This window comes from Chiloscyllium punctatum, chromosome 6, assembly GCF_047496795.1.
Source record: "Chiloscyllium punctatum isolate Juve2018m chromosome 6, sChiPun1.3, whole genome shotgun sequence".
Classification (NCBI taxonomy): Eukaryota; Metazoa; Chordata; class Chondrichthyes; order Orectolobiformes; family Hemiscylliidae; genus Chiloscyllium; species Chiloscyllium punctatum.
Genome location: NC_092744.1, coordinates 76,161,849 through 76,189,814, shown reverse-complemented (window position 1 = coordinate 76,189,814; position 27,966 = coordinate 76,161,849). Strand labels below are relative to the sequence as shown.

The window sequence follows — 27,966 nt, the reverse complement described above, 5'->3', positions numbered from 1 at the left end:
CACCTGCGACTTGACTTTCAAGGAGTTATGAACCTGCACTCCAAGGTCTCTTTGTTCAGCAACATTCCCTAGGACCTTAACATCAAGTATATAAGTTCTGCTAAGATTTGCTTTCCCAAAATTTAGCACCTCGCATTTATCCGAATTAAACTCCATCTGCCACTTCTCAGCCCATTGGCCCATCTGATTAAGATCATGTTGTAATCTAAGGTAACTTTCTTCGCTAACCTCCAATTTTGGTGTCAGCTGCAAACTTACTAATTAAACCTCTTATGCTCACATCCAAATATGTATATATATGATGAAAAGAAGTGGACCCAGCACCAATCCTTGTGGCACTCCACTGGTCACAGGCCTCCAGTCTGAAAAACAACCCTCTACCACCACCCTCTGTCTTCTACCTTTCAGCCAGTTCTGTATCCAAATGGCTAGTTCTCCCTGTATTCCGTGAAATCTAACCTTGCTCACCAGTCTCCCATGGGGAACCTTGTCGAATGCCTTACTGAAGTCCATATAGATCACATCTACCACTCTGCCCTCATCAATCCCCTTTGTTACTTCTTCAAAAAGCTCAATCAAGTTTGTGAGACATGATTTCCCACACACAAAGCCATGTTGACTATCCCTAATCAGTCCTTGCCTTTCCAAATACATGTATATCCTGTCCCTCAGGATTCCCTCTAACAATTTGCCCACCACCGACGTCAGGCTCACTGGTCTATAGTTCCCTGGCTTGTCCCTACCACCTTTCTGCAACAGTGGCACCACGTTAGCCAATCTCCAGTCTTCCAGCATCTCACCTGTGACTATTGATGATACAAATATTTCAGTAAGAGGCCCAGCAATCACATCCCTAGCTTCCCACAGAGTTCTAGGGTACTCCTGATCAGGTCCTGGGGATTTATCCACCTTTATATGTTTCAAGACATCCAGTACTTCCTCCTCTGTAATATGGACATTTTCCAAGATGTCACCATCTATTTCCCTACAGTCTATACCTCCCATGTCCTTTTCCACAGTAAATACTGTTGCAAAATACTCGTTCAGTATCTCCTCCATCTCCTGCGACTCCACACAAGGGATGCCCTAATCTCTCCCTAGTTACCCTTTTGTCTTTAATGTATTTGTAAAAACCCTTTAGATTCTCCTTAACTCTATTTGTTAAAGGTATCTCATGTCCCCTTTTTGCCCTCCTGATTTTCCTCTTAAGTATACTCCTACTGCCTTTATATTCTAAGGATTCATTCGATCTATCCTGTCCATATCTGACATATGCTTCCTTCTTTTTCTTAACTAAAATCCTCAATTTCTTTAGTCATCCAGCATTCCCTATACCTACCAGCCTCCCCTTTTACCCTAACCGGAATATACTGTCTCTGTTCTCTTGTTACCTCATTTCTGAAGGCTTCCCATTTTCCAGCGTCCCTTTATCTGCAAACATTTGCCCCCAATTAGCTTTTGAAAGTTCTAGTCTAATACCGTCAAAATTGACCTTTCTCCAATTTAGAACTTCAACGTTTAGATCTGGTCTATCCTTTTCCATCACTATTTTAACACTAATAGAATCATGGTCGCTGGCCCCAAAGTGCTCCCCCACTGACACCTCAGTCACCTACCCTGCCTTATTTCCCAAGAGTAGGTCAAGTTTTGCACCTTCTCCAGTAGGTACATCCACATACTGAATCAGAAAATTTTCTTGTATACACTTAACAAATTCCTCACCATCTAAATCCTTAACACTATGGCAGTGTGAGTCTATGTTTGGAAAGTTAAAATCCCCTACCATAACCACCCTATTATTCTTGCAGATAATTGAGATCTCCTTACAAATTTGTTTCTCAATTTCCCTCTGACTAATAGGGGGTCTATAATCCAATCCCAATAAGGTGATCATCCCATTCTTATTTCTCAGTTTCACCCAAATAACTTTCCTGTATGCATTTCTGGGTATATCCTCCTTCAGTACAGCTGCAATCCTATCCCTTATCAAAAATGCCACTCCCCCTCCTCTCTTGTCTCCCTTTGTATCCTTCCTGTAGCATTTGTATCCTGGAACATTAAGCTGCCAGTCCTGCCCATCCCTGAGCCATGTTTCTGTAATTGCTATGATATCCCAGTCCCATGTTCCTAACCATGCCCTGAGTTCATCTGCCTTCCTTGTAAGGCCTCTTGCATTGAAACAAATGCAGTTTAATTTATCAGTCCTACTTTGTTCTCTGCTTTGTCCCTGCCTGCCCTGACTGCTTGACTCGCTTCTGTTCTCAACTGTATCAGTCTCAGACTGATCGCTTTCCTCACTATCTCCCTGGGTCCCACGGCCAATTCCAATTATCCAAAAATGTGAACCTTTCTCCCATACACCAGCTCCTCAGCCATGCATTCATCTGCTCTATTCTCCTATCTCTGCCCTCACTGGCTCATAGCACTGGGAGTAATCCAGATATTACTACTCTCAAGGACTCCTTTTTAAATTCCTGCCTAACTGTCTGTAATCTCCCTTCAGAATCTCAACTTTTTCCCTTCCTAAGTCGTTGGTTGCAATGTGTATAATGACATCCTGCTGGTCCCTCTCCCCCTTGAGAACATTCTGGGACATCCTTGATCCTGGCACCAGGGAAGCAACACACCATTCTGATTTTTCGCTGCTGGCCACAGAAATGTCTGTTTGTACCTCAGACTAGAGAATCACCTAGCACAATCAATCTCTTGCTCTATTCTTGTTTATGTGCTCATTTTTGGTGGAACTAGTCTTTGCTAGTAACACACGATGGTCTCTTAGCAAATCAGCAACATGTTTTATACCATGACCAGTTGAAACCAGCAGAAAAGTTTCAAAGTGCATTATTAGCTCTTGTTTGGGATTCCCTTTTGTGTTAATAGCTTGAAACATTTCAATCCCCATAATATCTTCAATTCATGCTTAGCAGAGCAAGGACTGCGCAGTGGACAACAGAGAACATCACTCAATGAGCTGCCAACCATCCTGATCACTGTTATACTTGAAGATGGTATCACCACCAATAAATTTGATATTGGAAATATTTCTAATGCTGTGGAACAGGAAGCACAGAGCACAATACTGAGCAGTCCTGATTAAATAATGGTGATGTATGGATTGTTGAGGTTTCAGCTGTATTTTTAATTTCCAGAAGTACTCCTACACTTTACTGGTGGTGTGTTTTTCAAATTTATTAACCATCACCAGTAAAACACCATGATTCCAATTAAATACTTTCTCTCCAAAGCCTGTAAAGGAGGGCAATAATTGTATCAATTATATATTCAGGTGGAGGGCATTGTTTGGATGGTTACTTGAATATATACAGCTAATATGTGAGTAGAGTGGAGTCAGGAGCTATGTACCTACAGGCATATATTTCACTCTGTGAATAAATCATTTCCACATTAAGATTTGTTTATGTTTCTTTTTCAACTGACTATCAGGAGTACAGCATAGGGGACACTGATTTCTAATTTTGAGCAAAGGGGTACATGAGCAGGAAAGTTTAACAGCAAGTGGTAATGAACTGGAACTCACTGCCCACAAGGGCGCTGGAAGCACAACCAATGATTTCAAGCAGAAATTTGGGGAAAGAAGGACCTGAGGGAAATAAACATGCAGAGCAATGGAATGGAGCAGGGGAATAGAACCGATTAGTTTTCTTCACAGAGGTCTAGTAGCTATTCAGTTGGCCAAATGGTTCCATCTGCGCGTTACGACAATAGAGAGTGTCAGAATGTAAAGCATGTGTTGAACAATTATATGGCTCCTGGGAGTATAGAATTAAAGCAACTAGATTCAGTCAAAATTGATCTGCATTCCAGGAAGAAATCGGCATCAAGAATAGTAATGTGCATGATGTCTGAAACATCACATAGTCACTTTGAAATGAGGACCTGTGCAAAGAGAAAATTTTGGAAATATTTGTGAGAGGTAATCAAGGCTGGCTGATGTTGGATTTGGTTTCATAAAGCCAGGAGATAGAGACAGTGTAGGGGTTTAGAGAAATAGGTCCTCAGCAATGGAAAAATAGTGGTTGACAGCTCTGCTCTGCCTCCCCCCTCCTCCCCCCCCCCCTCTCCTCCCCCCCCCCATAACGGGACAACATGGGAGCTAATTGGTAGTAAACCAGCACTGACGAATGGAGGGCAGGAGATGGAGGAGGTTGTAGAGGTATATAAATGATATTTGAGAGGGAATTACAAATCGGGATGAACAATATGAAATCAATGAACTGGGGTGACTAGTGAGATGGGCTTAGCTTGTGACAGAATGGGGCTGTGAACTCCAAAAGATGGTGTACACATTAAGTTGCAATAGTCGCACCAGATTATAGTGATATTTTGTCATTAGAGACAGTGTGATGACTAGTGATGGTTTAACCTGAGGGTCACCATGTCTCAGGTGAGGAGAGACATTGAGAAGGCCAGATCTTCATTGTAACCTCAGCCAGTGTGGGAACTGAACCCACACTGTTGGCATCACACTGCATTGCAAACCAGACATCCAGCTAACTGAGCTAACCAAAACCCTAATGATTGTAAAAGATGGAGATAGAAGACTTCTTGTTGGTAGCTGATGACCTCAATAGCATGAACAGATGTTTCAATGATGGCCGTTAAACAGAGATAGACAAGAGTTAAATCAAGGAAATCAAAATGGCTTTGGTTTGTAATGGGCATGAATGGGGGGGCTGTATATTATGATTTTTGGCTAAGTTCAAATTGTGGCAAGTATTTTTAATGGAATTCGCACCATGAGGCCTTGCAGCTTGTCTCACAGTTTCTGACCAAGCTCACTGCATTAGCTATCTGGTTCTCCCTTATTCAGTTCCTCTTGTCTATTCAGGCACCAGCTTACCATGTGGCATTCCCAGAACAACTCAACACTCAGCAGATATCTCAGAATTCATTGCCATTCCATGTGACTGCACCATCTTTAATAGCCACGGTGCACTCTAACAAGTGCTGTCAGTCTGCAGCTGCCCTGTACTGTTCCTGACATTTACCCAAGACATGGTAGTTAGGGAGCAATCAGTGCACTGTTTCTGTGGGCAGAGAACTGGAGGCACAGCTGGATGGGTTCGCCGAATCTCCTCTTCCTACACCCCCCCCCCCACCCCACCCCTCACCAGCCATGGAAGCCACGACACTGGGACATAGCAGCTTTGTCTGAGGTGCCACCTGGATTATAGCAATGTCAGCCATCTGGAAGGTGCCACACTCTTCTTTCCAATACCTCACGCTCACTCTGTCTCTGCTCCTGTCCCCAACCCTCCACCAAGGCTTGTACTCAACCACTCTGACTATTGCCTGAACATCTTTCCTCGCTCACTGTGACCCAGCCCAACCCTGGGCACCAGGAGCTCTGCATGCCCTCTGTGCTGCCTTGTCACTCTCCACCTGCACTGAACGCAAGAGCTATTCCACTCATTTTCATCTCACTTAATACCTCCCTGTCTCTCACTTAAAGGAAAAAACAACAGGGTAGTGGCCTGCCCAACATTCAGTTCCTCATCTCTTATGAGGAGAGCAGTCTGACCAACCCCAAGAAGCTGACTGACCATGTCCAAGTTCTTAACACTAACATCAGCCTATACTAACATCAGCCCTCGTGTATGTCCTGAAGAAGGGTCACTGGATCTGAAACGTTGACTCTGCTTTCTTTCCACATGTACTGCCAGACCTGCTGAGTTTCTCCAGTAATTTTTCTTTTCATTTCAGATTTCCAGCATCCATGGGTTCTTTATTATAGCTCAAGTATATTGGCATTGATTTTCCCCAAAAGCAGTGATGAGGACTATCAAGTGCAAATTGTCTTCCTCCAAACAAATTGCTCTTAGAAAGAAACAGGAGGATGCAATGTCTTTGAAGTTTCATGGGATAGTTAATCCTGATTGTTTCTAAAAATTCATGGAATTAGTAGGTGGAAGGATTTCACTCATGCTCGTCTCTGTGCGTCAAACTGCATTAATGGTTTTTGAAGCACTCCCTCTATTGCTGACCAATATATGGATGACTGATAGAAGTGACTCAGATATAGACAATGGGGTTGACATATTGCACTAGCCTAAAGTATTGTTTCCAGTCAAGGCTCCTCCTGACTCGAAACCAGCTCAACGGTGCTGAATTAAAATCCTACCCATAACTGCCACACCTACAAAGGACTTAAGTGAAAAGTTCCCAATGACTGTAGGAGGATCAGATGTCAGATTAGCAATCCTTTTCAGGATTATTTTGGGAAACCTGATAAAAATTACTCAAAGAAAATGTTTTCTTCAGGGAAGGAAGTGAAGGAGATGCGCATGTAATAATGAAGAAGGATAGTCAAAGCATTTTTTGTCTTGTCCAAATTGTTAATTGAATTGTGGGAGAAATGGATATGAGTATTGGGTTGGCCGGTATGAATGGGATACAACTGACATTTAGCTTGGTTTAGTGAAAAGGACAATACTTAAAGATGTGTTAAGAAGGTAGATAAGCGAAATCAAAACTTATGCCTGAAACATCGATTCTCCTGCTCCTTGGATGCTGCCTGACCTGCGGTGTTTTTCCAGCACCACACTTTTTGACTCAGACTTTCCAGCACCTGCAGTCCTCAAGTTCTCCAAGTGAAAGCAATAAACCTGTTAGGCCTCATGAGCTTTGTTTATTTCTGACAATTTGGCAATTGTCTGGGGTGGTAAGTACATGATCACAAGCTTGCTGTTGCATTTGACCTGAACATGAGCTTTCAACCACAGATCCACAGAGTAGACTGATGGGACAACAATTGACCGGGTTGGATTTGTCCTACTTTTTGCGGATAGTCATACCTGAGCAAATTTCCAATTGTCAGGTAATTGCCAGTGTTGGAGCTGTACTGGAATAGCTTGGCCAGGAATGTGGTTATTTCTGATACACCAGTCTTCAGCACAATAGCTGTATAGTGATCCGTAGATATTACCTGATTTTCTTTTTTCTCACCCAAAGAGTTTTGGTGGAAGCTAACAATAAAAGCTGGATCTTATCTAGTCTGTCAGTTACAAAGACACCATCCTTCCTCATAGATTTCTAGCACTTTTCTTCAATAATTCCCACTTTGGGTGGCATGGTTGCACAGTGATTAGCACTGCTGCCTCACAGCGCCAGACACCTGGGTTCAATTCCCGCCTCGGGCAACTGTCTGTGTGGAGTTTGCACATTCTCCCCGTGTCTGCATGGGTTTCTTCTGGGTGCTCCGGTTTCCTCCCACAGTCTAAAGATGTGCAGGTTAGGTGAATTGGTTAGGTGAATTGCAGGTTGCAAAATTGCCTGTAGTGTCAGGTGAAGGGGTAAATGTAGGGGAATGGGTCTGGGTGGGATGCACTTCAGAGGGTCGGTGTGGACTTGTTGGGCTGAAGGGCCTGTTTCCACACTGTAGGTAATCTAATTTAATCTAATCTTAATCCTGACCAGCGTGCTTACTGTTAATTATATTCTTACAGTTTCACAATCATCAGTCTAAACACCCTGAAACATAATTTAATCTCACATACTACATGCACCTGCACAACTTTATGTTGTGGGTAATGATAGATAAATTCATTTTTGTCTCCTCAACTCATTTAGTTCTATTTAGCTGGTTACAGAGAATGCTTTCATCATTCTCAAAGTCATTTATGTACATGTTGTGGTTTAAAAACTGAACCAGAAGACACTGCTTAAAAATACGGGGTAGACCATTTAGGACAGAGATGAGGAGAAACTTCTTCACCCAGAGAGTGGTGGCTGTGTGGAATGCTCTGCCCCAGAGGGCAGTGGAGGCCCAGTCTCTGGATTCAGTTAAGAAAGAGTTGGATAGAGCTCTCAAGGATAGTGGAATCAAGGGTTATGGAGATAAGGCAGGAACAGGATGCTGATTAAGTATAATCAGCTATGATCATATTGAATGGTGGTGCAGGCTCAAAGGACAGAATGGCCTACTCCTGCACCTATTGTCTATTGTCTAAAAAGCTAATTCAATTCATTTGACCTAATGCTGGCTAGAGTGACACAATTCATACCAGGTGACCCAATAACATCCAAGAGCTAAACATCAATACTGTACCACAATGTTCTACTTTCACTGCTGCTGTGGGCATTCACAATATTTGTAATTTCCTTTTCCTGGAACACTACCTTGACCCAGGTTCCTATCAGGCAACACTTGGCTGTTTAAGAGTCATTGGGTTGAATTTTAATCCGGAGCAGTGCATAAGCTTGGCAAGGGGTGAGGGAAATTAAACCTTTGTAATTGACAAAACACATGGAAACCAGTTTGAACGCATAATTTCTGCACTTTGCTCTTGTGCAATAGGCCACCTGTCTGTGACTACCTTGGGACAGGCAGATTGTCAATTACCACATATTAATTCCTCAATTAGAGCAAATTTTCATCACACTTTTGAGCTTAAAATAATCTTCCATCTATCCTGGCCTCCCCAAGATTCACCAGTGGAAGCAAAGTCAGTACACAGCCGTGGCTGAGGCAGCTCAGTTACAAATAAACAGTAATTTTTCTTCAGTGAAAAGAGGTATTTTGCTTTGCAAAGATACCCCCTGAGAGTCCTTCACTGACAATTTCTTTCATATGAACAAACCCCGATAGTAAAATAATAGGTAGAATTCTGTAGGTGTATGAGCAATGCGGGTTATGGCAAATATTTGTGGCAGAGTTGGGCATGCGGTCCCAATGAAGCCTATCTTAATGTTTGAAATAACTCCACAGAGGCTAGTATCCCGTCACCAAATCCCCCTTTATTTACATTTGGAGGGTCCTTGACATGGATTCAATTCCCTCAGAGCCAGCTCTCAGATTGAACAGAACCTCTGTCACACCTGTTTATATCTGTCAGCCAGGGCTCCCTGATTGGACCAGGTTAAGAACCCAATTCAGGGAACTCACACTCTATGAGGTGCACCTGGCTGATCAATCACCACATTCCCCCTGCCTAAGTCTGAAGATAAAGGCCAATCTTTTTTCTTATAGCTCCTCTTGGGCCATTTTAGCACCAGGTCAGGTCTTTCCAATTCTGTGCCAGATTTGAACAGCATATAACATTCATTAGCTTGCATCTTGCATCCAGAGCATCTCGGGAGAAATTCATTCTCTTCTTCCAACAGCAAAGACATCAATGTGGCAAGACCCACTGTGCCTATCTCACATTCAGAGGTCTCTCCAATGCTTGCTGGAGGAGCACCCATTCCGACTGATCCGAGGAGCTGGCCACATTTTACTCCCACACAGTTTATGTGTTCGTGGCTTTCATATGGTCCAAATGCTTCTTCAGGATGGTCACTCCTACCCATACATTATACCTTACATCGACCAAGCCTCTTACCCATGCAGGGTCATTCCTGTGATTCTCACATCATATAGCATCCCCTATAGTAAACGGTCTCTGTTGCTTGGTAGAGTTTGGCAACTGGCACTGGCCATTCCTGATCAGTTTCAATGTTGGGAGCAACCTGCTGCGTGTTTTATGCATTTGTCAAGCACCCAGATAGTTTCTCAATCAGCAGTAGCGGATTGCTGATTCAAGGAGATTATAGTTTGTTGAACACTCTATGAATGGCTCATCATACCTCATTAATATTCGGCATGCTAACTCACCAAATGTGCGAAACAATCCAAATGTCGAGAAATATCAACATGGAAGACAGAGTGGTAACTGGCAAACATCAGCTCATGTCTGCATGTTAGGGCTGGGGTGCCACGGTGGCTCAGTGGCTAGCACTGCTGCCACATAGCACCAGGGACCAAGGTTCAATTCCAGTCTTGGGCAACTGTCAGCATGGAGTTTGCACATTCTCCCCGTGTTTGCATGGGTTTCCTCTGGATGTTCCAATTTCCTCCCACAGTGAAAAGATGTGCAGATTAAGTGGATTGGCCGTGGTATAGTGTCCAGGGATATGCAGGCTAGGTGGGTTAGCTGTGGGTAATGCAGGGATAAGGATGGGTGTGGGTGGGATGATCTTCAGAGGGTCAGTGTGGGCTGAATGGCCAGTTTCCACACTGTAAGGATTCTAATCTATCCTATGTTGCTCCATTGGTTGAGTGGTGAGTTGTTCTAGGAATGACTTGGTAAGATGGGACTAGAATCGGACATAAGGACACCATAGAGGCAGGGAAGGTAGTTAATGAGGTGTGTTTAGTAAGATACACGGAGAAATCTCTCCAAAACCCTCCAAAACATTTGGCACAACTTGCATTTAACAAATAAAAAAACTGATTCTCTCAAGCTTGCCTTTACCTATTCCTTGTCCAACTCTTGTTCTCGCTCTCTCCCTCTGGGCTTCATCTCCACCTATTGTTTAGTCCTTTCCCTTCCTCCACCCCTTCTTCAGCATATGTACCTTTCCTAGCTATAATTGTTTCTGAAGAAGGGTCACTAGATCCAAAACGTTAACTCTGATTTCTCTCCACAGATGCTGCCAGGTCTGCTGAGCTTTTCCATCAGTTTCTGTGTTTGGCACCATACCAAAGTAGTGTATGATTCAGCCCACTGTCTTTCAAAGCAAGGACAGTTCATTTAGAATGCCATTTGATACGACAAGAACTCATCTCAACATTTTTTTGGCACCTCTGGATCTTAGAAGGTCCATTCACATTTCCTCTGACTTCAAACCAGGGTAATCATTCCTTCTGAGGCAGAAACACACTTGCCTTCTGGAACCCTGCACTAAAACCTTGAATGTGTTCTGAGAAGCTGCAAAATTTCTCATGTTCCTCCAATCCTGCATTATCTAGAAAAGGAATTCCTTAGCTCAACAAAAAAAATTACACCTCTTTAAAAGTGAGTAGTGGCCCTTTAAAGGTAGTTGCCTCTCTCATTTCCTACTCACCTAGCCATGATGCCATTTGCCAAGTGGCCTGTACCCAGTTTCTCCAGCATTCTCTGTGTTTGTCATCTTGTATCCATTTCCCTTCAGCTGAAAGCATATTAGAGTTCACAAGATCAGATAGAGAACAATGAATTCTGAACTGTGTTGCAAACCTGATTTTAATCACATAATTTGCATTAATTATATGTGAAATAACAGACACTTGGGAATAAGTTACTAGATGAGATCTAACTCATGGTTAGGTGATTTACATACTTGGTGCCTGAGGGAGATTTATCAGCCTGAATCTTACTGAGTATTCATAGAAGCCGAAACCTAACACAAGAGTCTGTTGAGCTTTTTAATGTAGTAAGTGATACCTGGGAGTGCTTACAGGCTGGTAATGATCAGGGGCTGTGGAGAATTGATAACCAGAAAAATTAAAACTTATGATGCCATGTTTAACTCCGAATGCCTGCAGGGTACAGGGGGAGAACATGCTAGAGTTGGGAAGAAAGTGATTGCGGTTTTAACCTATTAACTTCTGACCCCAAGCCAGGAAGCTCTTCTTTAATTTAAATCATTTATGAATAAAATATATAACATGGAGGCCCATGTTCTCTAACATGCTGTTATTATTTCAGATCTTCAGCATCCACTGTAATTTTTTTTCATTAACACAGAAACTGTCTGTTTTTTCTAAATGAACAGAGACGGGGGAGGGGGTGGTAGGATACGTACTGGGCTTTAATGAAGCAGCCAGGTATCTTATATAAAATGGCAGTTACCTCAGAATGTGTCACAGGCTTCAATCTGAAATAAAAACTTCAATAGAGTGGCATGGTAGCTCAGTAGTTAGCACTGTTGCCTCACAGTGCCAGGGATCCCAGCCTTGGTGTACTGTCTGTGTAGAGCTTGCACATTTTCCCCATGGGTGCATGGGTTTTGGCTGGGTGTTGGGGTTTCGTCCCACAGTCCAAAGATGTGCAGGTGAGGTTGATTGGCCATGCTAAAATGCCCGTTGTGTCCAGAGATGTGCATGTTAGGAGGATTAGCCATGGGAGGTGTGGGGTTACAGGGATAGGATAGGTTAGGTGGCTCGGTATGGGCGGGGTGGTCTTTGAAAGGTTGGTGCAGACCTGATGGGCTGAATGGACTCTTCTTGCACTGTAGGGATTCTGTAATTGATTTCAAATCATTACAGGGATATGGGGGTAGTGCAGGAAATTGATGTTGGGATTGACGATAAGCCATAAACTTGTTGAGTGGTGAAACAGGCTCAAAGGGCCAAATGGTCTACACCTGCTTCTATTGCCCACATCCCATAGCAAGCATTCCATTTCAACTTTGTTGTGTTATGTCTTACAATAAGTATGTCAGTATACCTTAACCAGACACAATATCATAGCATGTGAAACACACACCATGGGAGCAGCAGTGGCTGTCTGACTTTGTTATCTCAGTGGAAAATTAATTGAAGACCAATAGTAAAACAGCTTTGACAACAGAGAACTTGGAGAAAGGTAGAGCTCCTCTGCCTCCAGCAGCATCAGACAGCTGTGAAGATACATCGATTAGATTCCCTGCAGTATGGAAACAGGCCCTTCAGTCCAACAGGTCCACACCGACCCTCCGAAGAGTAACCCGCCCAGACCCATTCCCTGACCCAGTACTTACCCCTGATTAATGTACCTACCACTGTGGGCAATTGAGCACAGCCAATTCATCTAACCTGCACATCTTTGGATTGTGGGAGAAAACCGACGAGATACGGGGAGAATGTGTAAACTCCAAGCAGACATTCGCCTGAGGCGGAAATCGAACCCAGGTCCGTGGCGCTGTGAGGCCGCAGTGCTAACCACTGAGCCACCATGCCACCAACAACAATCGCTACTAATCACCAAGAAAACAGGGAGAAAGTATTTTTGATTAGAATGTAAGTTATTTCAAGACAAAATAAATTTGTAGGATTGCCTCCATTAAGAAAAATAAATCAAAGGATACACCGCTAGAACACAAGTGCTAGAACACAAGTCTACGCAATGCAATACAATGGTCAGACACTAGTATGCACAGTTCCTGACAGTTGTTACATAAGTAACACGTTTCACAACAATAGCTGTGAAGTATGTGTTCTGAAAAAAGGAATTATTTTAAATTACAGAAACCTCATTACGAACTGGGCTTCCAATAACACCCTTACTGAATTATCCTGTTTAAACAACATATTCAGTCTACTTTACAGTTCAAATCATAGATCATCCTGAGAAAAGAGCTTTACAAATCTTGCTTGCCATTGGCAAGGAGTGGTTTCGCAGAATTAACAAATGCCGTTTTTCCATGGACGATCAGAAACACCCAGAAGAGATCTGGGAGGTTCTCAATGACCAGTTCAGGGGTTAGATTTTTTCTATTCAATCATGAGACATGTGTGCCGCTGCCTGGGCCTGCATCTATTTTATTACCCTAGTTGCTGTTGAGAAGGTAATGGTGCCTTCTTGAACTGCTACAGACCACATGCTATAGTAGTTCCACAATGCCTTTGACCCAGCATTGCTGAAATATTCCCAAGTCAGGATGCTGAGTGACTTAGTGGGGAAATTGTTGCTCTTGTCCTTCTAAATGGAAATCCTAGTGGATTTGGAAAGTGCTGTCTAAGGATCTTTGGTGAATTTCTACAGTGCATCTTGCTGCTACAAAACGGTGGGAGAGGGAGTGGATGCTTATGGAAGTGACACCAGTCAAGCGGGCTGCTTTGTCCTGAATGGCATCAAGCTTCTTGACTCTCGTTGGAGCTGTACCTATCTAGGCAAGTAGGGAGTATTTCACTGTACTCCTGCATTGTGCCTTATGGATGGTGCACCCATGAGTTCCATCTAGAACTCATTTCCTTAAAGACAATAATCCTTAGAGTCTATTGGCCATTTTGTCTTTCCAAAGAGGAACTGCTAAAGATTAGTCATCACCTCTACACCAGCTACAGCCTTTAAGAAGGATCTTTTGGCAATTCACCAAGTGGATGCACCACAAAGAGGCCTAGGATCTTATCTCTTGAAAGACACAAAATGTATTGCCTTTGTTTGGCAAACACTGTCATCTGCCCAAGCCAACTTATCCAATATAGAGTGCAAAACACCACCTCATGTATTTGGCATCTTACAACTTCACAATCATTTGTTAAGACATTCACCATTGAATCCATTAGAGATGATACATCGCAAACTGCTAACTCCCACCTTTGCATCATCTATTTGTCACAAGTAAGTACGTGACTTTGAAATGAGCTAGAGGCCAGGTATCATTATTATTATGGCTAAGTAGATTTTCCCTATTCCCCAGCATAAGAATGCTCAGGAGGTAAATGCAAGTAACCTTATCCAGCAACCAATTATCTAATCATTCCTGCTGATCTACATTTTTATTTTTGGAGATCTTGATGCTGAAAACATTCTTAATCATGATCCGTTACACATTGGCAAGGGCCAGTGTGAGGCAATCAACAACTGCTGAAGGTGGGCTACTGCAAAGAGTCGCAAAAGCTTGTTATCCAGGAATGGCCTGACAGTATCAAAGAGGTACCTCAGATTCACTCATTTTTGGAGATGAATGTGTGTACCACAAGTCTTTTTCAAGGGGAAACAAGTTGTAACTCCATTACACTAAGATGGCATGTCCCTGCTCCACCAGGGATACAAGGGCATTGAAACCGCCAGAAGGCTAGCACGTGAGTCTGTGGACTAGCCAGGAATAAATTAAGATTTTCAACAACTTGTGAATGCATACGAGAAATGTCAAATGTGTTAATCCAGCAACAGAGGGAGCCTCTGCATTCACACAATGTTCCCTCCACTCTTCGGATAAAAGATGCAACAGCGCTATTCGCAGTGCAAGAAGAAGATGACAATCATATGATAAATTCCTTCACTAAAGTTTCCATTGTTTAATGACTTAGCAACATAATGAGTACAACTGTTATTGGCACGGTGAGTGCTATTTTCAATTTATTCAGTGTTTCAGATGAGACAACGTCGGACAATGGACCAAGTACACTGACACACCATTTCAAGACATGCACCAAGTAGGGCATACATCGTCATCATACTGTTTATGCTCAAATAGTCTAAAAGAATGTTCTATATAAAAAAAACTCAATGGTACTCTGGTTAGCAAGGTTAGATCCCATGGAATACAGGGAGAACCAGCAATTTGCATACAGAACTGACTCAAAAGTAAAAGATAGAGGGTGGTGATGGAAGGTTGCTTTTCAGACTGGATGCCTGTGACCAGTGGTGTGCCACATGGATCGATGCTGGGCCCACTGCTTTTTGTCATTTACATAAATGGTGTGGATGTGAACATTGGAGGTATAGTTAGTAAGTTGCAGATTACACCAAAATTGGAGGTGTAGTGGACAGCAAAAAAGGTTACCTCAGATTACAATGGGATCTTGATCAGATGGGCCAATGGGTCGAGAAGTAGCAGATGGAGTTTAATTTAGGTAAATGTGAGGTGCTGCATTTTTGAAAGGCAAATCAGGGCAGCACTTACACACTTACACACTGGGGAATGTGGCTGAACAAGGAATCCATGGAATGCAGGTTTATAGTTCCTTCAAAGTGGAGTCTCAGATAGATAGGAAGTGAAGAAAATATTTAGTAAGCTTTCCTTTATCGATCAGAGCATTGAGTGTAGAAGTTGTGAGGTCATGTTCCGGCTGTACAGGACATTGGTCAGGCCACTTTTGGAATATTATGTGCAATTCCGGTCTCCTCCTATAGGAAGGATGTTGTGAAACTTGAAAGGGTTCAGAAAAGATTTACAAGGATGTTCCAGGGGTGGAGGGCTAGAGCTTTCGGGAGAAGCTGTATAGGCTGGGGCTGTTTTCCCTGGAGCTTCGGAGGTTGAAAGGTGACCTCATGAGGGGCATGGATAGGGTAAATAGACAAGATTTTTTTCTCTGGATTGGAAGAGTCCAGAACTAGAGGGCATAAGTTTAGGGTGATTTAAAGTGGACTTAAGAGGCAACTTTTTCACGCAAATGGTGGTGCATCTATGAAATGAGCTGCCAGAGGAAGTGGTGGAGGCTGGTACAATTACAACATTTAAAAGGCATCTGGATGTGTAAATGAATCGGAAAGGTTTAGAGGGATATGGGTCAAGGGCTGGCAAATGGGACTAGATTAGGTTAGGGTATCTGGTCGGTATGGATGAGTTGGACTGAAGGGACTGTTTCTGTGCTGTACATCTCTATGACTGTATGACTCTGTAACAGACCAAGTTTTGTGCTTTGCATCGCTGCCTTTTCACCCAACACCAATGGAGAATAAGTTAATATTTCCAGCAAATGTATGCTCAGGAGGTAAATGCAAATAACCTTGTCCAGCAACCAATTATCTGATTATTCCAAGACACAGAACATACTTTTCCAAAGTGAATGAAAGAGATACACAAGCAATATGCAGTTGGAAACTGTACAAAATTGCACATGGGACAGAGTGTGTGAAATAGAGGTCCAAACACAAATTGCTGGATGCTGGCAAAGTTTCTAAATTATGTAACTATCCCAGATCATATGAAATCATTACTGATCATGGTGTTATATTGCAAATGAACAGAAACAAACCCAGACCTCTATATGTCACATCAATCATATGAAAAGAGTTGGGGAAGAATATTCCAATCATGATTTTGCAATGAGGTTAAGTGGCAGCAACAAGACAACCACGTTTCTAAACAAATGCAATAGACAGCAATGTGCATCTCACGAGACATTGATATGGTCACCGGATCAGGACAAGTTGTCAAAACTTCAAAACATTATATTAAAGCTTGAAATTTTCGTCTTGTACTCTGTTTTACCCATTTGTATGGTTATCACATTGACAAGATGTGTCAATGTACAACACTGTTTGGAATAAATTATTACCATTGGGAAAAATAGTGGATGCTTTGTTATGTATCATAGTCAGTATATCCCCACATACCTTTCAGAGACATCCCCATGATATCATGGCAACATTGTGGCATGCAACCTGAGATTACAAAAATCCCATTTTCCATCTTACCTCAGGTCATTTGAGGCCTGCCACTTCAGTGGAAGCATTGTTCATCTTTTGTAAACTGGTAACTTAATATTAGCTCAGAATTGAAGATACTGGAAGAATGTAATATTTACATATCATACTTGGTTGTAATAAATGTCTGTTGAACTCTTCAATATCGGAATATCTGCACTTAATTTCTGAATTGTCAGATAAAACACTTTGTTGGAGGCAAAAATTTAACCAAACTTTAGCCACCAAAACATCCAAAAAAAATCAGACAATATTCAATCCATCAAGCATCTGTTCAGAGAGATATTTTTCCAGTTCTAGTGCTGTACACAGTGCCACCCAGTGGCTGCAACCAGTTTAGTGCAGGATTGCTGCCTTCCAGTGAGGGCCATTGTGCAGGCCCAGCTTTGAATTAACAGCAGCAGCAGTCTGTGCTGAAAGACTGAAAGGCACCAGCAAGACTGCTGGCAGAGTGCCCGATGTGAGAGCATGAACACGTTAATCTGAGTGAGGAGAACAGGTTCATGCTCCATGGTGGCCCCTGAGATGGCAGTTCAAAATTCCTCATAACCAGCTGGAGCACAGACTGCTGGGCTGTTGTGCGAGCCTGCAAGTCTCTTTGCAGCAATGGCTTCCAGCACCACCATGAGATTTCAATGTGCTGGGTTCCCACCACAGCAGTGAGATGTGGAGTGGCTTCTCTTTATGCTGCAATGGAAGCTAAGACCACATCGACTGTTTTGAAGGCCTGCAAGTCTTCTCCCAGAGCTTCCATGTAGAAGATGATGGGCTCCAAGCTCAGTGTGAGGTCATGTGTTGAATGGGAGCCACAATCCTCCATAGCCCTTGACAATGACAAGAGTGAGTGTGGCAGGCCAGTCATTGCATCAACCAGGCCCACCAGCCTTTTTTTAAAATTGGTCCCTGCCCCACCTCAGCTGAGTCTTCTATAATAGAACTTATGTATGACATTATACTTTCCTGCTTGGCCTGAGTTTAGCCCTGCTTATGCCTGCTAATCTACCACATGCAATATCCTCCAAATTGTACACACTATCATTATATGAGCTGGTACCTCAAGCATCAATCAAACCACTGGCATTTCATAGGTACCACAAAGCATGAGCACGCAAGGGCAGGGCTAGATGAAAGAATGGAGGAAATCGAGAGATATGTAGTTTCACAACCTGTAAATTGTAAATGATAACAGATTGTAGGATGAGGATGAAATGGGCTTTGAGAAGGTGCATTTGGAAAGATTATAACATTATCTGTGAATCACTTAGTTAGCCACATCCTCAGTGATGGCTCCAATAATTTCCAACATTGTCTCCTCTGAGGGTGGGCAGCGGAGAGAGTGGCTGTCTGCACATGCAGCCATGATGGCCCTGATTGGTTGGGAGGTTATAGGTCATTTTGTCCTGTAAAAGGGATGGGGGGTTTCATCAGTGAGTGAGATTTATGGTTCTTCAGTTTCGAAGAAGTGTTACCCGATCCGAAACATGAACTGTACCTTTACTCCACAGGTTTAGATGAGAATATAGAAGGCATGATTAGTAAGTTTGCAGATGACACCAAAATTGGTGGCATAGTGGGAAATGAAGAAGGTTATCTAACATTACAAATAGATCTAGATCCATTGGGCCAATGAACAGAAGAGTGGCAGATGGAGTTTAATTTGGATAATGCAAGGACTTAAACAATTAAAAATAGGGCCTTGGGTAGTGTTGTAGAACACCTAGGGATTCAGGTACATAATTCTTTGCATTACATATAGACAGGTTGGTTAAGAAGGCATTTAACACATGTCTTCATTGCTCAGACCTTTAAGTACAGGAGCTGGGACGTTATATTGAGGTTGTACAGGATATTGATGAGACCTCTTCTGGAGTACTGTGTCCAGTTCTGGTCGCCCTCTTATAGGAAGGATATTATTAAACTGGAGAGGGTTCAGAAAAGATTTACCAAGATGTTACCAGGAATGGAGGGCTTGAGAGATAAAAAGAGGCTGGGACATTTTGTACTTGAGCATAGGAGATTGAGGTGTGATCTTACAGAAGTTTATAAAATCATGAGAGGTATAGATCAGGTGAATAGCAGGTGTCTTTTCCCTAAGGTGGAGGATTACAAGACTCGGGGGGCATATTTTTAAGGTGAGAGGAGGAAGATTTTAAAAAGACATGAAGGGAGTCTTTTTACACAGAAAGCGGTTCATATCTGGACTTAACTTCCAGAGGAAGTGGTGGCTGTGGGTACAGTTACAATGTTTAAAAAACATTTGGATAAATACACGAATAGGAAATCTTTGGACGGATTTGGGCTAAGCGCTGGCAGTTTCGTTTGAGATTATGGTCAGTGTGGACTGGTTGGACAATATGCTGCCAGAACTTGCCAGATTTCACCAGCCATTTTAGTTTTTGTTTTGGATTTCCAGCATCTGCAGATCTTTAATTTGTAACTGCTGGAGTTGGTTAAATGACTGTGCGTGCAAACTGTGAACGTGAGCTTTTCAGCAGTGCTCTGTGTGTAAGGATGAGGTGGAGCAATATGAATGTGAGGTTTAATTCATAGGAGGCACAGAATGTCAGAAGTGGATGAAGATCATTGACTCATAGAGTCATAGAGATGTACAGCATGGAAACAGACCCTTTGGTCCAACCTGTCCATGCCGACCAGCCCATATCCCTCCAAACCCTTCCCATCCAAATGCCTCTTAAATGTTGCAATTGTACCAGCCTCCACCACTTCCTCTGGCAGCTCATTCCATACATGTGCCACCCTCTGTGTGAAAAAGTTGCCCCTTAGGTCTCTTTTATATCTTTCCCCTCTCACCCTAAACCTATGCCCTCTAGTTCTGGACTCCCCAACCTCAGGGAAAGACTTTGCCTATTTATCCTATCCATGCCCCTCATAATTTTGTAAACCTCTGTAAGGTCACCCCGCAGCCTCTGACACTCCAGGGAAAACAGCCCCAGCCTGTTCAGCCTCTCCCTGTGGCTCAAAGCCTCCAACCCTGGCAACATCCTTGTAAATCTTTTCTGAACCCTTTCAAGTTTCACAACATCCTTCCAATAGGAAGACCAGAATTGCATGCAATATTCCAACAGTGGCCTAACCAATGTCCTGTACAGCCACAACATGACCTCCCAACTCCAGTACTCAATACTCTGACCAATAAAGGAAAGCATACCAGACGCCTTCTTCACTATCCTATCTATCTGCGACCCCACTTTCACACTCTGGACACTATACCGCGGCCAATCCACCTAACTTGCACATCTTTGGACTGTGGGAAGAAACTGGAGCACCTGGAAGAAACCCAAGTAGGCACGTGGAGAATGTGCAAACTCCACAAGAGTTACAAGAGGGTGTATTGAACCCAGGTCCCTGGCACTCTGAGGCAGCAGTGCTAACCACTTATGTGCTGCCCACATAATTACTTATGTGCAGCCAATGAACTTCTTCAGACACTGCATCTAATTCTTTAGGGCTACATTGGTGGAATCAACCACTATGGCTGACCCTTCTACCTTTCTGGATGGCTTGCTGAACCCTGAGGAAAGAGAACCTCTCTCCTTCTATCTGGCTTTTGCACTACGGCCTCCAGCTTGCAATATTTTCTATCTTATAGAGGTTTATACATACTTATCATCAATGTGGGCTACAAATCTTCTCAAAAGTCGCTAGGTTTATACAAAGTCATGAGGAGTATGGATAGGGCAAATTGACAAAGTCTTTTCCCCAGCGTGGGCAAGTCCAGAACTAGAGGGCATAGGTTTAGAGTGATAAGGGAAAAATTTAAAAGGGACCTAGGGGGCAACTTTTTCACACAGAGGGAGGTGTGTGTATGGAGTGAGCTGCCAGAGGAAGTGGTGCAGGCTGGTACAATTACAACATTCAAAAGGCATCTGCATGGGTACATGATTAGGAAGGGTTTAAAGGGATATGGGCCAGGTGCTGGCAAATGGGACTCGAGTAGGTTCGGATATCTGGTCGATATGGATGAGTTGGACCTAAGGGTCTGTTTTCATGCTGCACATCTCTGTGACTCTATGATTCTAAGTACTTGCTGCTTCAGGTTTGATTTGAATTCATTCTTGCAGCATTCTTCTGACCTGTTGTGGGCCTTTGTTAAAATAGAATTGTTAACATAATAATTTATTACTGCTTCCCCCTGCAGTGATCACACCTCATACTTTTGACTTTTAGCCAAAAAAGGCTCCAAGGCTATTGTGCAACATCCCTGTCTGTTGTTGAATTGTTCCGGTGTTGTTGTTGGAAATGACGGGTAGATGACCGACGTGGCAGCTTGTGTTGGGTGAGGGAGCAGGTTTGACTGAAAATCAAATAACTTGCAAATAATCACTACACCGGTTCGTACGTAATACATATGTGGAAGAGCAAAGCAATAGAAACCAACTGATGTCAGTGAAACTCTGTCATAGAGGGAGACCAGCAACTGGAGAAGAGGAGAACATTGACGAGAGAGAGAGAGAGATAAATTTGCACTTTACCAATCAAAGATGCAGCATCAAAGCTAACACAGGCTAGGGTATGAAGCCACTAAATATAAATTTGTGTTACAAAAGTACAACAGTAATATACTGGACCCAATATACCGGCCACTACAGCGGACAGCTGGAACTGACAACCGGAAGCGGCAGAGACAGGCCACTATAAATGCCGGAGGAAACAGCACAGAAGCGTTTCACAGGAGGCTCCCAAGCAGTGAGGCTGTCACCTACACAGGGGACGAAACGTTTGCAAGACAAATTCCCAACTCGGCGAACAGAGCCACAACAACGAATCTACAAATCTTCTCACAAACTTTGAGTACAACAGTAAGCATTCACTTGATGACGAAATATGACAGATTCTGTGCTTCCTACAATGTAAGATGGTTTCTCTGAAATGACTTATATGTTTTGCCTCAAACAAGCACTGAGTTAAGATCTCCACCAGTTCCAACAAGAGGGCCTGGAACACTGGCTGCTGACAGATATTTTCCTCTTATTGTTTTCTGTATGCTGATGACTTCCACATAAACTATCCCTCCAGCACACAGTGTAGTTTGCCACCAACCCTTAATTGATGCCAGAATCTTCTCCCTTAGATTATACTCAAAATTAGAAATTAAAAGACTGGGGCATTAAAAAGTTATAAAGTCTAATAATGACATCACAAGCTCCAATTCAAATCTATCACTCAAGCAGAGTCAGGTACAGAATACAGCATTTTCTATACTGTCACAAATACAATGGAGTCAGGTACATTATGGGTTAAAAATGCACTGTGAAATATTAAAATTTAACCCACTGTCCCAGCCAGTCCTGGAGTGTGAAAGGGTAATAGCAGCATTTAAAAAAAAAGTTCTCAAGTAACTCAGCAGTGCTGGTGCTGTCTCTGGTAACAGAAGCAAAATGAGGAATCTTCCAGCCTCTAAATGACATAGACTATAGCAAGAAATTTGGGAAGATTAGGTGAGATGCCCAGTGAGGCCCTTCTTAACATTACATTTTCCAACTAAGGTGAAATTCACGCTTGTGAGCAATGAGAGGCTATTAGTATGGATTATTGCTCATTATCATCCTGTTAGTAACCATTAGTATGCAATCTTCAATCCTCCCACACACTGGACCAGAATTCCTGAGATGAAAGGCAGAGCTTGTGACTCCAGCTCACCGCCTGGTCCTGAGGACTTCCACACTGGACACGAGTCACCACCACCACCATTGGTACATCTCTGATCTATTTACGATACCAATCTGCACTCTAATGCAGGAGTTTGGAGTACATTGGCATTTTTCATTGCAACACTGCTGCAAGGACACTTTGCATGTGGGGCCAGGAGACTATTTCACAGACTGGACAAAGAGCTTAGGTCTGTTCACTCACTCACACATCTTACTGCATCTTTGCCTTGCCTTCGTTTGCACTGCCCTTTTGTGCTTTGACCTCTCAGACTTAACTAACAGGCTCACAATGCCTCTATCCTGAATTGCCTTTTAGTGCAGAAACAAAGCCAATGCCATGAACTGGGCAGCTCTGGACTGCCAAAGGTTGACCAATTGCACAACGGCCTTTTAAGTATGGAGTCAGGAATCCCTGGATGTCTGGTAATGGTGAATATCTTCATTCACAACAGCTGGCAGAACTGGGCTAGCAACGGACAAGAGGGGAACCGCATTGGCATGGCACATTGTTAATGAAGTGAATTTTGAGAAATAGTATGGGAAAACCCACCAGGGTCTCTTGGCTGATAAATCCTTCATGAAATGCATTTAAAATGACTTAGCTAATTTCTCATAAAATTCAGCCCAATGTTAACATTTCCAGTCAGATATAACACTTTGGTGGAACCAGAAACAGAGTTAATATTTTAAGTCCAATATGACTCTTCTTGAGATCTGCTTATTTTGGATTCAAAATATTAACTATGTATCCCTTGCCACAGATGTACCAGACCTTCTGAGTTTCTCTAGCACTTTCCATTGTAATTCAGAACTCCAACATCTACAGTATTTGGCCTTTACATCTGATTCATTACACCACTCAGTTGGTATGCCCACAACCTGAATGAGTGGGCAAATACATGGCAGTTGCAGTATTACATGGATAAGTGTAAAGAATGGCAATGTATTTTTAAAATAGTGATGGATTGGAAAATGTTGATGTACAAGGGCACCTTGGTATCCAATTGCCCCACGAAAGCTATGGTGAAATTGAACAAACTGATGGTACAAAGATAGAATCGATCTACAGAAAATGAAGATATTCTTTTCAAAGCATTTTAACACAATGCATCAGGCAGCATGACCTTTTGATGAGTCAATGCAATGTTTATATAACTGTGATTAAAACTATTACACAGCATCCAACTTTCTCCAAGATTGAACTGAAAGTGAAAACATGAGTTTTCATTGCATTAAAAAAACTAAATGCATAGTATTTATTAAGTTTGTGCAGTCTCTAAACAATGACAAAGACACATTGGATATATAATTGCTTATCGTCCAAATGCTACAAAATCATTTAGCGCTCATACATCTATTAATGGTTTGGTTAGGCAGAGTTTGATAAATGTCCAAAGTAAATTTGCTTAATTTATACATAAAACATCTTGGTATGTTCTGTGGCAAATTCTTCTCCTGTGTCTATCCTTATGTCAGAAAGGGTTACTACTTCCATTGTAAACTTATTTCAGGTTCAAATACTGACCAGTCCCTGCTAGAGACAATAGCTTTATCAAGACCACTTTGTCAGCTGCACTTTACATCACTTTTACAGTGGCTCTGCAGTGTAGTGATCCTGCATACACCTTCAAAAGTATAGATTATTCTATTCTAGTGTATATCTGACCAAAACCCAGGATTATTTTCCATGCACCTATCCTGCATTGTTTTAGGTCGTATACCTCAGCCTGCCATTAACTCTTGCATGATTTTTCCACATACTTACAACATTCAAAGTTAAACTCATTAAATTCTGAGTTTCTTGTCTCATCCCACTTTGAAGGAAGAGTGGGCAGTCTTTCTTTCCCATACTGCCTGTCTTCCACCACAGGACAATTAAGCTGAAAAATAGTACATTCTGCACTCCTTTTCAAGATGTTAATTTGCAATTGTAGTCCCATTTTCAACTTCTGTGTTGCTTTCAAGAGGACCTCATGAACAGTAGAGCTGGTTGATTGCAGCAATTCCCTGTGAGAAATCCAATGGGAGTGGCCTTTTGCACATGATGAGGGGTGACATTCAGAGGTAAGGATTTGGAGAGACAGGGCCAGGTCTTGCCAAGCAGTTACTGCACAGGCAGCTACCGAATGCCACAATGTTACTACTCGGAGCTCCAGGGACCAGCAGACTCTAAAAGGTCATATAACAGAAATAGGCCATTTAGCCCATCCATCTCCAGCTCAATCAACACTTCTATCCCTCCATTCTCTCCCCCTCTTATTTGCTTGTCCAGCTTGCCCATAAATGCATCAATGCAGTTCATTTCAACCACTAACAAATGGTCACAAAGTTCATTTTCTTGCCACCGTTTGGGGAAATAAAGTTTTGTGCAAACTCCCTACTGGATTTGTTGTTATTGTGTATTGTTATTGTGTACCCAATAAGAGGAAACATTCTCTCTGCATCCACTCTGGGCAAACCTTTCATTATTTTAAGGACCTCTGGGTCACCGAACGGCAGTTATTTTTCGAAGTGACCCAACCTGTGAATCCTTTCCTGATTTGCATACCCACACATTTCCAGTGTCACCCTTGTATGGCTTGTCTGAATCCTCTTCAGTGCGTCCATACCATTTTCATCAATCAGCCAGGGTCACATGCTGCCTGTGTATATTCTCACCAGGGCTCAATTTATGCTTGGAATAAATTCCCTAACTTTCAAATCTATTCCTCTGCAGATAAAGTCTTGTGCTTGGTTTGCTTTTTGTATGGTCTTGTTAACTTATGGCGCAGCCTTTGTCAGAGATCCTTCTGTTCCTCTATCCATTTCAACCTGCACATTCTAAGAGGTCTCTCTGTTCTTCCCAGCAAAATGTACTATTTCGCATTTATCTGTGTTGAACTTCATTTGCCAACTATTTGCACAATGCGCAAGTTTCCCGGTGTCGCAGACCTCCTCTGTAATAACTATTCTCCCCTAATTTGGTGTCATCCGCAAATTTAGACACAGTGCTTATAATTTCTAAATCCAAATCGTTAAGGCAAATTGTGGAACACCAGTTTCCAGCCTTCATTTCCCTGGCTACTTTTAACTTCGAACGCTGCGGGCCGCATCCTTTTCGTTTTGGAAATCTGAAAGAATCGCTGTTTTTCTTTTTTGTTGTTGTTGTTTTGCAATTGGTGACAGCTTAATTTGCAGAAGCGATTCCATTTCGTCGTGTTTGAGTCCAGACAATACTGACAACTCTGCGTTAACAGCCGCAGGGAAACAGCTCATTGTGTCTGTGGAGAGGGAAACAGGTTTACCTGCCAGCCCACAGGCTCCCTGGGAATCGTAGTCTTTTTTGTCCAGCTCCAGCCGGACATGGAAAAGTCGGGGGCGGTACTCAGTGTGGAAAACTACAACTCCCAGCCTGAGCTTGCTGATGCAATCTGAAGGTGCTGATGTTGGTGCCCTTTGTTCAGAGTGAGAGTGAGAGGAGGGAATGGGAGAGGGGTTTTGACTTATGAGTGGCTGTGACATTGGAAACGGCAGTAAATTGTGCCAACACCAAACAGAGAGCAAGAGGGGAAAACAAAACCATTACAGAGTGGAACCATCTGTGAGCAAAGAGGATTTACATTTCCGTTAAATCAATAGCTAAGCACCAGGAAATTCAAGAGGAAATTTATCAGACTCTGCTGGGGACAGAACATCGTTTCTTTAAACTCGGTAAGGAAAGAATATTATTTACAGATTTACGCCTAATATCTACAAGTGAGTGAACTGTTACAATACATGTTGCAAATCGGGTGTTTTGAGTCATAAAAGGGAGAGGATAGTTTGGTGATTGCAGAGATAAAGTTGGATTTTTTTTCTCTCTCTCTTTCTCTGTAATGCATAAAATCTCGACTCTCACAAAAAAAGAGGAACAGACGTGAATTGTTTAACAGTTTGCCGGATCTTCGAAGTTGGAATGTTAATCCTGTTTGGATTGATTCCCGGTGAGAAAGAGAGAGAATAACCTCTGGTTCTTAAAACCTGGAAGGTGACTGTCCTGGTAACTGCTTGGATGTGTCACTGGAAGTGAGGGTTGAGAGCGGGGCATATTGTTTATCTGTCTACATTCTGGCAGGAAAGACACAGGACAGACAGTAAAGATGGTGCTAACGCCGAATGTTTATTGTCGCTTCCATGTGATCGGGTGCGTTTGTTTACATTGTGTGGAAGAAGACTTTAAATAGAATAACACAAACCCCGGGGTGGATTAAACCATGCAGGAAGGGCTAGCACCCAGGAGCACACTTCTTCACACAATAATCCGTCTCATTTTTTATTTTGAAAGTATCAGTAGGTTTATGAACGCGATCGTTTTCAAAAACAATAACAAAGCGAATGCTGCCAGTGGCATTCCGGCTGTGACCAAGAGAGGGCGCGTCGTCTCTGCTGCAATTTACATTGTCGCTTGTTTACCAGCTGACTCTGAGTTTCCAGGCGGATGAGATGGTTTTTTTTTGTGTTTGCATATCCTTTGCTGACGAGAGTTCGCCCAAACAGCTGATGCCTTGTTGCAGCCTGGTATCAGCTGAGCCTTGAGTTAATATGTCCCGGGAACACTGCAGATCCTTGGCGAATCTCTCGCAACTTCTCAAAACCGGCTTAGGTTTTGTTGTGAGGATTATTTTGTTGCGAGGGCTGTCAGTGCTGAAGGACATTAAAAAAGGAAATGCGATCCTATTTTTGCCCCTCTCCGAGAACCAGACACTGAGTTGCAATGGGGTGACAGTAATTCTGAAAGTCAGGGAGTTGTACTGTTTAGGTTTCCCCGTCGTTCTCCTGGCTGACTTAATTCTCAATGTCGGCGAGATTGACAAATCTTGGGGGTGTGCTAAATGCACAGTGAATGTAAATATGGTGCTCAACATTTTAGGAAGCCGTGCCTGACATGAACACAAACATAACTCTACACAGAACTATGTACAGAAAAACCCAAACATAAGCGAAACACCAACAAGAGCACACACATACACCAGCCTTGGAATCACATATCCGTGAAATGTTGGACTGATCTTGTCATAAACTTGTTCCTATGTATAATCCATAAAGGGGTCTGTGGAATTATATTTAAATGCAGTTCTGTTTGTGTCATGGTCTGATAGTTCTATGTATGTAGTTATGTTTGCATGGACTGTGTGTAACCTGTAAATATGTGCATGTATTGTGTGTGTGATCTTATTGGTGTAACACTTATGTGTGGGTTTTTAATGTACATAGGTCTGTGTAGAGTTATGTTTGTGTGTCATTCTGTATGTGGTTCTGTATGCAGACATTTTTGTTAGGTCATAGAATGTGGCCATAGCTGACCAGACCCCCAGCATTTATTGCCCATCCCTAGTTGCCCTGGAGAAGGTGGTGTTGAGCTGCCATCTTGAACTGCT

The 27,966-nt window shown here is 42.7% G+C and overlaps 2 protein-coding genes across 2 annotated transcripts in view; one reads left to right on the top strand and one right to left on the bottom strand.

Moving 5' to 3' along the window:
• The window catches only part of klhl6 (kelch-like family member 6), a 75,809-nt gene extending 49,925 nt beyond the window's left edge, over window positions 1-25,884 (bottom strand). The window contains exons 1-2 of the mRNA XM_072572976.1: window positions 24,336-25,884; window positions 10,846-10,932 (exon numbers count right to left, since the gene is read on the bottom strand). The gene's annotated coding sequence lies outside the window, so the exon portion shown is untranslated. The remainder of the gene's footprint in view (window positions 1-10,845; window positions 10,933-24,335) is intronic.
• Window positions 25,885-25,963: 79 nt separating this feature from the next.
• Window positions 25,964-27,966, top strand: part of klhl24a (kelch-like family member 24a) — a 32,220-nt gene continuing 30,217 nt past the window's right edge. The window contains exon 1 of the mRNA XM_072572977.1: window positions 25,964-26,260. The gene's annotated coding sequence lies outside the window, so the exon portion shown is untranslated. The remainder of the gene's footprint in view (window positions 26,261-27,966) is intronic.